Source organism: Cricetulus griseus, chromosome 8, assembly GCF_003668045.3.
Source record: "Cricetulus griseus strain 17A/GY chromosome 8, alternate assembly CriGri-PICRH-1.0, whole genome shotgun sequence".
NCBI classification, from domain to species: Eukaryota; Metazoa; Chordata; class Mammalia; order Rodentia; family Cricetidae; genus Cricetulus; species Cricetulus griseus.
In genome coordinates this window covers 65581876-65591059 of record NC_048601.1, presented here as the reverse complement: position 1 = coordinate 65591059, position 9184 = coordinate 65581876, and positions in this window count along the sequence as shown.

The window sequence follows — 9184 nt, the reverse complement described above, 5'->3', positions numbered from 1 at the left end:
GGGAACAAAAGATTTAATTTGGTTCGGTCCACCTTGGCAGCAAAGTGGAGGCATCCAGTGCTTGAGGCAGAGAGCAGTGTATGCTGCTGCTGGCTCCCCTCTCCTTTCCATTCAGTCCAGAACCCAGTTCATGGAATGGTGCCACCCAGATTTGCCTCAATTAAACTAATCTAGACAATACCTTACCAACATGCCCAGAGATTTCTATCCCTCCATATTTAAATCTCATCAAGAAAGTCAAAAATTGAGATTAACCATCAACTAACTTGACTCATGAATTACATAAGATGTAAAAAAAGCACAGAATCCTTGATTTCAACCCCTCCAGTTTACTCTTTAATCTTGATTATTCTTAATGTATCTTTGAAGTAATTTTGATTCATAAAACACTTCGCCATGGAACAGCCCTCCTATTCTACAGGAAAAAATTAATAATTTCAGATACTTGCAACTTGCAGGGGAAACAGATCTACACATAGCATGGAGAGAGAATTCATTGCAAGAAGCAGCCAAAAACAGAAGGATTACCTGCTGTTACAGAGCTTACCCTAGGCAAAGCCACTGACATATGAAATAGGGAATACTTTCTGAAGTTCTGTAATACATGTTCCTGCAGCCGTGGTGCAGTTTATCTACAATCAGCTGAGTTTCCTACTTTGATATATAAAAAATAGTTTTTTTCCTCCCTAAATCAAGGTCTTAGAAGGAGACCTGAGGAAGTAAAGATGTCTAAGAAATTAGTGTTTCCTATTGCAGTGTGACTAGGTTAAGACAATGACACCCCCTCTCACCTGTAAGCAAGTGTCTCAATTGCAGGCTGGCATATTTTACAGGAGGACTGGTGTCTTCCATGCATATGATCATAAATAGTGTCTTCCATGCATATGATCATAAACACAGCTAAAACTCTTCATTCCCACTGACGAAAAAAAATAAGAAAAAAGACACAGGATTGTAGAAGGTACTCAATTTTTCCACAGTAAACTCCAGTGATTTGAAAAATTTGAAGGCCTTAAAATACTGCTCTCCTAATTGCAAGCATTTTATTCTATGCTGGAAGTCCTTCATTAAAAATCAAGGTGTTGGAATGCATTATCACTCTTTTCAGTTATTTCAATCCTCTTGGACTAACAATTAAAATCAAACACTACAATTCTCTTTATTTGTCATTAGTTCTCAATGTGCAAGGCATCACTTGTCACTGCAAAGTTACATCTTGGCTTGTCTTTGCCCCAGAAGAAGCCCATAAGTCAATCATCTTCAGAAGCAAAGCTAACAGACATTTTTGTCAGTCTACCATTCTAGGGAGCATGGAATGAAGCATGTTTCTCCATTTCTGATGAACAATGAGGGCGTCAGAAAACATAATGACATAGCTGTCTGAACCAGGAACAGAAGTTATTGTAAAACCAAACTGCAAACAACCTGATGAGGTTACTCAATAAGAACACCAGGATGCTTCTTATGGGTCACTTGATATTCCTATGCTGCTGTGCTACCATTTCAAATCTGTTTAAAAGAAGGAATAATTCAAATTCCATGGAATCCCAGTCAGTTTATATCAGGGAAAGAAATATCCTAAAAGATGGGGTTGTACATTATTTGTAAAAATGACTCCACTTGGTCGTCGCTGCTCAGAGTCACCTGGCTAGCCACCTGCTTGCCAGACCAGTTTGGTGGTGGGTTCCAAACTCTGAACACCCAGGGGGAGCCTGCCTCCATCTGCCAGCCCAGGACCCTACACACCTGAACACTGCCGACACCCAGGGAACAGTGACACCTCCATTCACGAGAAGAGGGTCGACATCAGAGTATTGGATCTGTTTGCATCTAACAGAAGAGAACCTTGGTCCCACACCCACCAGGAGAACAAGAAACTCTTGCTACACCCACCAGAAGAAAGGATGAGAAGAGGACAAGGTAAAAACACATCCAACAACAGAAAACCCAATATGATACCACCGGAGACTAGGAACCATACACCAGTAAGACCTGAACATCACAATGCAGATGAACCAGAAGAGAATGACCTTAAAAACATCTTCAGGAAAATGATAGAGGATCTCAAAGAGGACATGAGAAAATCCCTTAAAGAAATGGAAGAAAAAAACTAACCAAAAATACAAGATATCAATCTTCAAGTCAATCAATATCAATCTCTCAAGGAAACAGTTCACAAACTAAAAACTGAAATAGAGACAATGAAGAAAACACAATCTGAGGGAATGCTGGAAATAGAAAAGCTGGGTAAACAATCAGGAACTACAGATGTAAGCATAATCAACAGAATACAAGAGGTGGAAGAGAGAATCTCAGGGGTTGAAGACACACTATTGGAAATAGACTCATCAACCAAAGAAACTTAAGTCCAACAAATCCCTATCACAAAATATCCAGGAACTATGGGATACTGTGAAAAGACCAAACCTAAGAATAATAGGTGTAGAAGAAGGTGAAGAAATCCAACTCAAAGGCATAGAAAACATATTCAACAAAATCATAGAAGAAAACTTTCCCAACCTAAAGAAAGACATACCAATGAAAATCCAAGAAGTCTACAGAACACCAAATAGACTGAACCAAAAAAAAAGGTCACCTCGCCACATAATAATCAAAACACCAAACATACACAACAAAGAGAAAATATTAAAAGCAGCAAAGGAAAAAGGTCAAGTAACCTAGAAAGGCAAACCTATCATAATCACACCTGATTTTTCCCTGGAAGCTCTGAAAGCCAGATCCTGGATAGATATTCTACTTACACTAAGAGACCATGGATGCCAGCCCAGACTAATATACCCAGTAAGGCTTTCAATCATTATAGATGGAGAAAACAAGATATTACATAACAAAACCAGATTCAAACAATACAAATCCACCAATCCAGCCCTACAGAAAGTATTGGAAGGAAAACTCCAACCCAGGGAAGTTAACTACAACCAGAAACACATAGGCAATAGATAATCCCAATTTACCCACAGCCAAAAGGAAAAAGGGACAGAATCCCACACGTAATCTCACCACCATCACCAAATCAAAAACAAACAAGAATGAACAATAATCAATGGTCATTAATATCCATCAACATTAATGGTCTCAACTCCCCTATAAAAAGGCACAGATTAGCAGAATGGATAAGAAAACAGAATCCTTCCTTCTGCTGCATACAAGAAACTCACCTCAAACTCAAAGACAGAAAGTACCTAAGAATTAAAGGTGGGGAAAGATCTTCCAATCAAATGGACCCAAGAAACAAGCAGGAGTAGAAATCCTAATATCCAATAAATTGGACTTTAAACTAAAATCAGTTAAAAGAGATGAAGAAGGTCACTTCCTATTCATCACAGGAGAAATCCATCAGGATGAAGTCTCAATTCTGAACATTTATGCCCCAAATACAAAGGCATCCACATTTGTAAAAGAAACATTACTAAAACTCAAATCACACATAAAAACACACACACTTATAGTGGGAGATTTCAACACCCCACTCTCACCACTGGACAGAAACACCACACAGAAACTTAACAAACAAACAAAGATCTAATAGAAGTTATGGCACAATTGGACTTACCAGATATCTATAGAATATTCCACCCAAATACAAAACAATTTACCTTCTTCTCAGCACCACATGGAACCTTCTCTAAAATTGACCACATACTTGGCAACATAGCAAACCTCAACAGGTACAAAAAACTTGAAATAAGCCCCTGTGTCTTATCAGACTTTTAAAATTAGAATTCAACAACAAGAACTACAGAAAACCTACAAACTCATGGAAATTAAGTAACACCCAATTGCACAATTCATGGGTCCAGGAAAAAATAAAAAAAGAAATTAAAGATTTTCTAGAATTCAATGAGAATGCAGACACAACATACCCAAACCTATGGGATACTTTGAAAGCAGTGCTAAGAGGAAAGTTCATAGCGCTAAATGCCCACATGAAAAAACAGGAGAATAATCACACTAGAGAATTAACAGCACAACTGAAAGCTTTAGAAAACAAAGAAGCCAATACACCCCAGAGGAGCAGACACCAGGAAATAATAATTTGAGGGCTGAAATCAATAAAATGGAAACTAGGAGAACAATCTATACAAAAAATCAATATAACAAAAAAATGGTTCTTCCAAAAAATCAACAAGATAGACACACCTTTATCCAAACTTACCAAACAACAAAGAGTAAACATGCAAATTAATAAAATCAGGAATGAAAAGGGGGTCATAACAATAGACACAGAGGAAATCCAGAGAATCATCAGGTCATACTTTGGAAACGTATATTCCTCAAAATTTGAAAATCTAAAGGAAATGGACAATTTCCTGGACAGATTTCACTTTCCAAAATTAAATCAAGAACAGATAAGCAATTTAAATAGACCTATAACCTCTGATGAAATTGAAGCAGTCATTAGAAGTCTCCCAACCAAAAGAAGCCCAGGGCCAGATGGCTTCAGTGCAGAATTCTACCAGAAATTCAAAGTACAGCTAATAACAATTCTCCTCAAAGTATTCTGCACAATAGAAGCACAAGGGTCATTACCAAACTCTTTTTATGAGTCCACAATAACCTTGATACCCAAGCCACACAAAGACACAACTAAGAAAGAGAACTACAGACCAATATCCCTCATGAATATTGATGCAAAAATTCTCAATAAAATATTGGCAAATCAAATCCAAGAACACATCAGAGAAATCATCCATTCAGAGTAAGTAGGCTTCATCCCAGGGATGCAAGGATGGTTCAACATACAAAAATCCATCAATGTAATCTACCATATAAACAGACTGAGGAAAAAAAATCACATGATCATCTCACTAGATGCCGAAAAAGCCTTTGACAAAATCCAACACTCCTTCATGATAATGGTCATTGAGAAATCAGGGATAACAGGAACATACCTCAACATAATAAAAGCAATATACAGCAAGCCAACAGCCATCATCAATTTAAATGGAGAGAAACTCAATGCAATTCCTCTAAAATCAGGAACAAGGCAAGGCTGTCCACTCTCTCCACACCTCTTCAATATTGTGCTTGAAGATCTAGCTAGAGCAATAAGACAACAAAAGGAGATTAAGGGAATACAAATCAGAAAGGAAGAAGTCAAACTCTCACTATTTGCAAATGATATGATAGTCTACATAAGTGACCTGAAAAACTCAACAAGGGAACTCCTACAGCTGATAAACACCTTCAGCAAAGTGGCAGGATACAAGATTAACTCAAGAAAATCTGTAACCCTACTACATAGGGATGACACATTGCTGGAGAAAGTAATCAGAGAAGCATCACCCTTTACAATTGTCGCAAACAACATAACATACCTTGGAGTACACTAACCAAAAAAGTGAAAGACCTGTACTGTAAGAATTTTGTGTCTCTAAAGAAAGAAATTAAAGAAGATACCAGAAAATGGAAAGATCTCCCATGCTCTTGGATAGGCAGGATCAACATAGTAAAAATGGCAATCTTGCCAAAAGCAATCTACAGATTCAATGCAATCCCCATCAAAATCCCAACACATTTCTTCACTGACCTTGAAAGAACAATTTTCAACTTTATATGGAGAAACAAAAGATCCAGAATAGCCAAAACAACCCTGTACAATAGAGGAACTTCTGGAGGCATCACCATCCCTAACTTTAAGTTCTATTAAAGAGCTATAGTCCTGAAAACAGCTTGGTATTGGCATAAAAATAGACAGGTAGACCAATGGAATAGAGTTGAAAACCCTGAAATTAGCACACACACACACACACCTATGAACACCTGATTTTTGACAAACAATCCAAATATATACACTGGAACAAAGAGAACATCTTCAACAAATGGTGCTGGCATAACTGGAAGCAAACATGTAGAAGACTACAGATAGACCCAAGCCTTTCGCCCTGTACAAAACTTAAGTAAAAATGGATCAAAAACCTCAACATAAACCCAGCCACACTGAACCTACTAGAAGATAAAGTGGGAAATACCCTTGAATTAATCGGTACAGGAGACCGCTTCCTGAACATAACACCAGTAGCACAGACACTGAGATCAACAATTGATAAATGGGACCTCCTGAAACTGAGAAGCTTCTGTAAGGCAAAGGACATAGTCAGCAAGACAAAATGACAGCCCACAGACTGGGAAAAGATATTCACCAATCCCACATCTGACAGAGGGCTGAATCCAAAATATACAAAGAACTCAAAAAACAATTCTCAAAAACACCAAATAATCCAATTAAATAATGGGGTACAGAACTAAATAGACAATTGTCAATAGAGTAATCTAAAATGGCTGAAAGACACATGAGAAAGTGTTCAACATCCTTAGTCATCAGGGAAATGCAAATCAAAACAACTCTGAGATATCATCTTACTCCTGTCAGAATGGCTAAAATCAAAAATACCAATGACAGTTCCTGCTGGAGAGGATGCGGAGAAAGAGGAACACTCCTCCATTGCTGGTGGGAGTGCCAACTTGTACAGCCACTTTGGAAATCAGTATGGTGACTCCTCATGAAAATGGGAATGAGTCTACCACAAGATCCAGCAATTCCACTCCTAGGCATATACCCAAAAGAAGCACATTCATATAACAAGGACATATGTTCAACCATGTTCATAGCAACCTTATTAGTAATAGCCAGAAACTGGAAGCAGCCTAGATGCCCCTCAACTGAAGAATGGATAGAGAAAATGTGGTACATTTACACAATGGAGTACTACTCAGCAGAAAAAAAAAACAATGGAATCTTGAAATTTGCAGGAAAATGGATGGAACTCGAAGAAACCATTCTGAGAGAGGTAACCCAATCACAAAAAGACAAACATGATATGTACTCACTCATATGTGGACCTGTTTTATGATACATAGTAGTGACCGTGCTTTATCAGAGCTGTTTTTAATGATGCTGCTCAGAATTGTTTCCTCCCAGATGATGATTGAGAAGCTAGTTAAAAAAAAAATAGTGCCAAGTACCACAAGAGTAACAGAACTGTGCTGTTTTCTGGGATTTTGTTTTTTACTTTTTTGTTGTTGTTGTTTGTTTTTTTGTTTTTGTTTGTTTTTTGTTTTTTTAAAATGGAGTGTGCTGGATGTCTCTACAATTTTGTTCAAAGGACTGCAGAACCTGGAAAAGCTGTTGCTGCTATTGATGCATAACATAATGCCATTATTGGTCTTTTTATATATACATATGCTAATTGAAACTCAAATATGTGATGAATCCAAGGTGTTTCAGTGAGTGCTCACCTGTGCATGCAAATTTGATTTCATCCTTAGTAAGCAGTAAAGTTATATGCTTGCCAAAAAAAAAAAAAAAAGTGACACACTGGAAGACAAATGTCACACAATTTCAATTTTATGTGTAACCTAGAAATGATGAACTTATGGGAACAGAGAGCAGAATTGTGGCTATTAGGCTTCAATGTGGGTCTTTTAACAATGGGGAAACGATTGGTTTAAGGATATAAAACTGCAGTTGGACAAGAGGCATGGACTCTGTGATGTCTTGAGGTCTACTGAGAGCATGATAAATATGGTTGATAACAATATGCTATATTTTAAAAGTTGTGAGATAGTATACTTTAAGTGTTCTCAAAACAAAAATGATGAATATGTGTGATATAACATATTAATTGGTTTAATTTAGCCATGCCATTGTGAACATACTATATTGTGTATCATAATTGTGCATGACTTTATTTATGAGCTAAATAAATGAATGAAAAAATGACCCATTCCATTACTATGAAAAAAAATGACTCTACTTGAGCTTTAATACTACAAGTATTTGTTCCCTATTCCTCATTTCTGAGCCATGTGAGGATTCTGCTAAGGTAATTGTATTAGCACAGGAGAATTAATAAATTTATTATTTCGTTTCTGTTTCTGACAGTTTGTTGTTGATGTTCCTTTTTTAAATTTGAGGAGTAAAGCATTAGAAACAACTGGCAACACCTGTCCCACATGCCTTTGCTAATTTGATATTCTAGACCATGGATCAACAAGTTGTGGCCTGTTTTGCACAGTAACTAACAAAGATTTTGAACATTGTTTTAAAGCTTCTATACAGAGTAACCAAACTGAAACCTGGGGAATGGCATCATCTCTGCATCTGCCTGCCTCTACTATGAGGGCTATGGGCTCAGGGAACAGATTAGGGATTTAACCTCAAAACATCATCACGAAGATCTACTCCAGCCACACCTGGCCATGTCCCTTCCTGAACCTCTCCTTATAGTTGTCCTGTCTTACATCTTCCACAGATATTTTCTTTTAGCTCTCTAGAAGAATATATTGGTATTCTAATTGCAGTGCTTTAATTGGACATGTGAATGTTAACATACAATTACATATTTTTTTTACAATCCTAATAATCATTACTTATAAACAAAAGTATTTTCTCATTATCACTCCTTTTTGTCCATCAAATCAAACATAGCTTGAAAATGGAAATGGATAGGTTATATTTATGACTCCACTGTCAAATATAGTTTCAGAATTTTTGTAGACAATTTCAAGATTTTAGGTCACATTGATATGATAAATGAAATATGCAAAGGAACAACAGCTATATGATAAATGGCAATAGAGATCCGACCTGTAACCTTGGTAATAACCAAGCTTATAGAATAAGAATACAACCTTGGCAGACAATGAACCCAGATGCTCAGGACATGATGGACATAAGTTTCCATAATTTTCCATATGGTTTTAACACAAGACCAACTTTAGTCAGCCAAATATTCTCTTAAGCGTGTCGGTTAGAACACCAAACTTCTAATTACCCCACCCACAGTCTTCTTGTGCCAGTAGCTTCTGCTTGGGCACATTGAAGTGTTACCTGTCTCTGAAGGTTCTCCCCACCCCGCTTGTCTTCAGTATTATCTGACTCCAAGTGGTGCTGACTGAGTCCTTTATTTTAGCAAGTTCTATGCAAATACCACATACCTGGTATCATCTGCATGGCTCTCCTTTAATGCCATCATGTTTTAAAAAGTAAAGCCTTCCCATCTGCTTTTGGTTGTTGTGATGGATGAATTAGTGTAACACATATCTCTGTGGAGCTGCCCATTTTTCTTTTTTTCTGGGTGCTGGGTGACAACTCTGTGAATGGTTTTGGACATCTTTAACATATACATAATGTAAACTGTAAGTAAGGTCTATGGTACCT